Here is a 7345-nt window from a genome sequence, read left to right on the forward strand (position 1 = left end):
TAAATGTTTCATACACTAGATAGTCCATGTTCTGTAATGTTATATGTCCCTCAACGACATAATAATCTAACATCATCGTGTCTCACAAAGTGAGGCTATTAAAATTGGTTTCACTATTATTATTTGTGACAGCCCCAACCCAAGTTTCCTCATGAAAATGTGATCCAGGTGGATATTGGTGGCCACCCACCTATTCCACCTAGACCCCCTAGTCAGTTTCATATGTTTCCTTGTTCATTTCAACATTTACTATTTTTTGCAGTTTTTCAGGTCCCGAACTTTCGGAGCAGTTCTCACCCCCTAAACGAATTTTTTGGGGGTCCACGGTAGGCTCGTAGCCATAGGCAGGGTCCTATGGTGAAACCTGTAGTACTAGGCGAGACCTTTCCAACAAGGTATCATACACGCCAAACGGAGATAACATGACCAAGTTACGATCATGAGAAGTTGGCTACCCAACTAACCCCAACATGGCCCACAAACTCTTGGTGTTACATCTCTTGGGGTTAGGGTTTTGGTTGTTTAGGGTTTTCTCATGTTTTCCAATAATAAATAGGCCCTTGAGCCTCGTTGTAACACAGTTGAGAAGCATGTAGCCGCCACATCTCTTCTCAAAGATATGCTACCATCGCCCGAGCTATCTTATTTCCATTATGTTTGTAAGCATAGTTCAATATTCTTCTATTAATGAAATGAAGTGTTTTTTTGCTGCATCTCTATGTTTATGATTATATATGTAAGTTGATGCATTCTTGTTTAAGTTCGGATCAGTGGTATCAGAGTGGTCTACTCTTTCTCTGTTTTTTTTTGCATGTCCCTGATGATGTCAGGGTATAAGGAGTTAGGGCTTGATTTGGTTGAACCATTGCAAGATCAACCTCACAAAACCCGATGACCTCCCATGGCAAAAGAAAATAAAGACGAGGGGGCAGGAGATCCTTTCAAAATGTTGCTTGAGGAAGCCCTCAAGCAACAGAGGGATGAGATGATGGATAACTTTGCCCAGATCCTTCGACGGCTATCCACGGGCAATGCATCTTCATCCAACAACCACTCTGGAGGCGCTGCTCCTTTTAAGTTACAAGTTAACTTCGATATTCCCATATTCAAAGGCCTGATATATGTAGGCATCGTAGATAAATGATTAAATATGTTGGAAGGATATTTTTAATTTCATGACTTTTCCAATCGGGAAAATATTACTTTTGCACTTCTCAAAGCCACCCTACATGTCAAGGTGATAAAATTGGAAACTAGGGCCAAACTCCATGTGGGTCATCTTATTTATGGAAGCTGATATTTTTATTGGATCCCTCTCATCGAGAGGTGTAGGATTGATCTAAAGATCATCCGATTCTGATAAGTATTCATGGAGTTATGAATTTATTTGTATTATAAGACATATTGTCAAGTCGGCTAGCATCCTATGTAGGCTCAGAAGCCCAATAGTCGTGTCTATTCATCATCTACGTTTTAGTATAAATATAGAGGACTTGAAATCATTTGGAACACACATCCTCTTCATGTGTGGTCTCCTCCTCTCCACGTCTTTGGGTTTTGGTGAAGGAGAGACACAATGAAGATACGCTAGCCCAAAGATGATGCCCTAACCACAGTAAGCCGCAGGCTTATGAGGATGATCTACGCAGCAAACAGAGACCTTATACGTTGTTCATGGTGAGACCTTATACGTTGATCATGGAGACCTTATATGCAGTTCTTGAAGACTCTTATACGCAAGTCATATCATTGTTAAGAAGAGGCCTAATCCACAAAAAAGGAACTCAAACTTCTTACCTTAGATTGGGCTGCAGGCAGAGGACACTTCAACATGGGAAAGAGGCACCGTAGGAGCCTTTTGGAGTTGTATTGAAGTCTGTTCACACTTGTTGGGAGGCCGAGTTAGGTAAGGAGAAGTGCAGGTCTGTTTTGGCATGTAGAAAGGGCAAGAGAACTTCTGTCTGGGCAGAACATAAGTTACAGGTAAGCTGTGTGGTAGGCCACAGGAAACACCACGATAGAAAAGGACTTGCATGGGTCTGTTTTGGGGCTGTATTATGCCCTAATCTCCAGCATGGAAGCAGAAGGATCACACGAAGGTGGGCCACTGGGATTGAAGGCTGTTTGAGCACTATTCAGGGATTGTTTGAGGAATGTTGCAGTGTGCTAAAGTGCCCTAACTAGGAACAGTCAAGGGCAGCATGGGACAACAAATTTGGAGGCAAGGTTGTTGTGTATTGGGTCAATGTGTTGACCAGTTTTGAATCAGATTATTGAGCAGCCTGTGGAAGCCATGATTTGAAGCTGACTTGTGGTATAAAAGATGATCTCACAAACTTGATCTCGATGACACTAATATGAATGTGCATCATGATGATCTCAGCGGAAGGAATGATGAAGGAAGATGCAGCATAATGGGCATGTTAAGTAAGGAGAAACATGATGATGAATAGGGTTGCATAATGAATGAAGATGCAGCATAATGAAGAGCAACATGATGATGAGAGTAGATGAGAACATCTCAATCATCTAAGTCCAACACTGTGATGGTACATCATGGTGCTACACGGTAAGATGCAACAAATGAACGAAATGCAACACTTTGATAGGTGAAGAAGTCACCTTGGAGAATCAATTGAAGCAATTATCTTCAACTGATGTCATGTAGATATCAAAAGTCAAAGAGTTGACTTCTGTTGTAAATGTACTATCTCTCTCTCTTTCTCTACTGAACTATTGAAGAACATAAAAGAAGAATTGATCAAGGGTTTACCCACATTGGGGTTTGTCCCTGGCTGGCGCCACATCTTGTGTCCTATTGCCTTGGCTTGTCTTCTGCGATTTATATTTATGTTCTATCTGCAGTTTACTTTAATGCTGATGTGATTGCTAATCTGGAAAAGTTATTGAGCTAACTGTGAAAATTGAAATAAATTGCTCTAGCATAGAACATACCTAAAATTAACATGGTATCAGAGGTGAGGTGAAGACACTGCCCAAGTAAGAGTGAAAGGGAAATCACCAAAGACAATAGGGAAAGGACAAAAGGATCAGTGGATTCCTCATCCCTCTTCAAATTCATCGAGGGTGAAGTCGAAGCAGAGAATATTATCAGAATGGCGTAGTGGAAGTTTCTGATGGCCTACATAAAGATCACTTCATTGGGAAGTTCGGATCTAAGGGTGGAAGGAAGGGTAGATGCCTTGGTTGCAATAAGTTTAGCCATTATGCGAATGATTGTCTGAATGGAAGAGACACATCTCTTGATGAAGATAAAAATCATTCCAGGGACATCTTCAAAGCAATGATAGGCAATGCAGGTCATCAAGAAAATGGTCAACTCTTAAAAGAAAGCAAGGAACCCCAGTGCGTCAAGGAACTTCATCGGATAGATGGGTGCACTCTCTAATTTGGTAGATATGGAAACAATCATGGGATTATACTTGGAGCCGATGCCACCTATCCCGGAAAGGGTGTAGGGAATGTTACCCCTAAATTGAATGAGGGTAACTCGATTCATTTACAAAATCTCTTTCATGTACCTGATCACAAAAAGAACCTGGTGCCCATTTCGGCAATGAAAGACAAAGGTTACAGGGTGGCACTCATCGATGGAAAGGTATGTGTTTAAAAATAGAATTTTCAAATATGTTTTTTGAGTTCAGGATTGTATCAAGTTGCAGAAAGTCCACTGGGGACCATGTCTATTGATACATAGCACCGAAGGTCTGTGAATCAGATGGTAATAGGGATGCCTGAATTCAAAAGAAGCATGAAAGTACATGTCTGAGATGTACCGAAGGAAAATATTACAAGGGGACTATTCCCCTCATGTAGCAGGTCCTCAGGTTTGGAACAACCTGAGGAGTTTGAGATTCATGATCAGGAATCTCATGTATACGGGTGGAAGAAAGCCCTCTATGGCTTGAAGCAAAACTCCCCGGGATAGTATGAGAGGATTAATAGTTGTCGGATGAAGCTGAGATTCAATAGGAGTGAAACCGATCCAAACCATCACTCGAAGGTTGTGGACAATAGACCTCTCATACCTGCACCTTATGAGGATGACCTATTTATGATAGGTACAGACCCTCTCATTTGTAGAAGTAAGAGGGTGTTGGATTCCGAATGTGGAATGATAAATTGCTAGCTTGTGACTACCTTGAGGATCTTAATTTTCATAAGTTACATGGTAGTGATGTCAGACCAGATTTGGGAAATGCCTCTGAGTTTCATAAACTCATTCGCGTTGATGTTCTTGGTGAACTTCCGTCCAGAATGTTGTGCAGTTAGCATGGTGAGCTCATATTTAGTTGAGCGTCACTGGATTGGTGCCAAGAATCTTCTAAGATATCTTCGAGGCACAATCTCTCATGGATTGAGATACACTGCCAAAAATATGACACTGCATGATTATTCGAATGCTGATTGGGCAAGCAGTGTGGAGGATCACTAGAGCACTTCTCAGTGCTGGTTCTCTTTGGATTCTTCTTCGATATCATGGATGAGCAGGAAGTAGAAGGCAGTTGTTATAAGCACACCAAGATCGGATACATAATTATGAGTATGATCTTGTATGAAGCTACCTGGTTAAGGGAGCTCTTCAGTGAGTTGTTTCTACACATGATGAATGCCACTGTGATTCTCCGTGACAACTAGAGGTAGGATCTGATTATTGAGGAATCTCGTATTTGATGATTGCTCCAACAAATAGACATCATATACTGCCTTATCTGGGATATGGTAAGTCGATGAGCAAGGAGGCTCCATTGCATTGAGATGATGTACAGGTCGCTACACTTTGTCAAAGCCCAGAGGAAAGATCAAATTTGTGATTTTCCCGAACGACTTGGAGTCGTTGAGAGACCCTTGTAAAAGGGTCCTACATGTTGCATACATTGAGCTCTAGGAGCTATAGGGGCTTGAGGTTCTTACTGGAGCAACATACGACCACAGGGTGACTCACCCTCCCCTTGTGGTGTGCACTGGATAGGATGATTCACTCTCCTATGGATAGGATGATTCACTCTCCTGTGGACAAGATGATTCGCTCTCTTGTGGACAAGATGATTCACTCTCTTGTGGGACAGGATGATTCGCTCTCCTGTAGACAAGATTATTAGTTCTCCTGTCGAGGCATCCTACCCATGTAGTCCGGGACTCATGGGAAGTACCTCTCATCTGATCAATGAGCAGGGAAATGAAGATAGGTACCATAGTAGTACCGATGGACGCATCGTTGTATCTACTGTACTCCCTATGCTAGGATGACCTTCATTGATCTGGGATGAATGACACTGGTCTGGGACCAGTTGTAGGAGTTGTACCCACTATGACACTGACTTCGGGTCAGTAGAGGACTGGTCTGGGACCAGTGGTACATACTCTGAGACTAACTTTGAGTCAATAGAGGACTGATCTGGGACCAGCGAGAGTGGTACATACTATGACACTGACTTTGGCCCAGTTGAGGACTGGTCTGGGACCAGTGGTACACACTCTAAGATTGACTTCTGGTCAATGGACAATGATATGACACATTCTCGATCAATTCTTCTTCTTCATGTAGAAATTTTGAATAATATGACACATATTCAACAGAGATTATCCTGATCATACAATTTAAGCGGAACATGTATAATACATAATCTCCTCTACGTTGATCATCAAATTACAGAAGCAGAAACATCCACAGGCACACATAGAAGCATCAATCAAACTCATAAACACAGTATGTATCCCGGGGAAAGCATCTCGCTAAAAACCCCACACTATCTGTATATTATATTGATTGAATCATGTAACAATACAAAGCATAATACTTCTCACAAGTATCTCCACCTGTTACACACAATACAGCTCAGATTTGATCTCCAAATCTCTCCCGCTGCTTGCCTGCCTCCACTGCTCAAACCTGCTCGAGAACTGATGAGAATTGCTTCCCAAACTCGATTTTACACTGCAAAATAGTCACCCACACTATGTTGGACGTGAGCAACAACTATAATATCATGAAGATACGTGAGCAAACTCATTGGCATACTCAATCCTTTGATTGTGCAAATCATCATGCACAGCTATAGTCACAACTGATAGCAATCTGATCCTCTAACACCTGTCCCTGCTGAACTGAACATGCACTGACATGCAACTGAGTTAACTGATGTATTCTATAGTTGCATTATGAGTTAATAACTTGTGAATTAATTAATAACTAATTCACCCAACTCATCTTTAGTCTATTGATCAGTTAGACTAAATACAACCAGTTTAACAAAGCTAAACTGAACACAACTCCATCAACTGTACCTCCAGTCCACTAAACTCAACTCACTTGAGTTCTAACTGAAGTCATGCATGCAACAACTCAACTGACTCATAAGAAAAACGAATTTCCTTCTAACAGCTGCATGTGCCACTTCCGTAGCTCAAACTGAAGTGCTCCAAGAGAATAAGATTAAGTTTATAGTCCAAATATTATTGTGAGATAATAATATTTGACTTTTCTATTTTTGACTTTGATCACTCACACTGTGATCACTCACACTGTAATCACTCACACTGTGATCACTCACACTTTCATCAAAAATAGAAGTCCATCTATTTTTCCCAACTTGATCAATCATCCATAGACATGATCCATATGTCTAAAAATAGACATAGTCTAAAAATAGACTTGCGCCAAAAATAGCCTGCGGGCCCACTTAGTGAAGGCGACTCTTTTCACTAAGCTCCATCATCTTGTTGCACTCTCAACAAGCATTTCTTGTTGCACACTTTTCAACACTCCCTCTCAACAAGAAAGGCTTCCTCTCAAACCCGATCCTGTAACTCTGGAATGTTCTCCATGCAACACATTTGGCCGGTCCACTTGCTCTGTCATCAAAGTCTCTGACTGCTATTGCCTCTGTCAACTGAAACTCTGCATCTCTGTGCTCTTCAGTATCTGACTGCTCTAGCCTCTGTCACTTTGATCTTTGACTGCATCCGTGCTGCTACTGGTTCTATCTCCCAGCATTGCATCCGCACTGCACCTCCCAACTGACCTCCCTGTTGGGATAGAAACATCCTCTGATGCTGAAGCTCTACCTGCTGCTGACAAGTGCTCCCTCTCTGACATCTGCGCTACTGCAACATCTCCATGCATCTCGCACCATTGCACACCCCTCTGTGCCACCTAACACTGTGCAAAACACTTGTGCCTCTCGCATTGCTACAGCCTGCTAGCTATGCGCTGTCCTGGGATTCCCTGCACTGTCGCTCTCTCTGCCACTCCATCCGCATCTGTCTCTACCCAATCAGTCAGTTCCTGCTACTGCACATCGGGGCTCCCGTAGCAAGGTCT

The sequence above is a fragment of the Pinus tabuliformis genome, chromosome 7 (assembly GCF_031772625.1).
Source record: "Pinus tabuliformis cultivar Carrire ecotype Pingquan chromosome 7, CPIR1, whole genome shotgun sequence".
Classification (NCBI taxonomy): Eukaryota; Viridiplantae; Streptophyta; class Pinopsida; order Pinales; family Pinaceae; genus Pinus; species Pinus tabuliformis.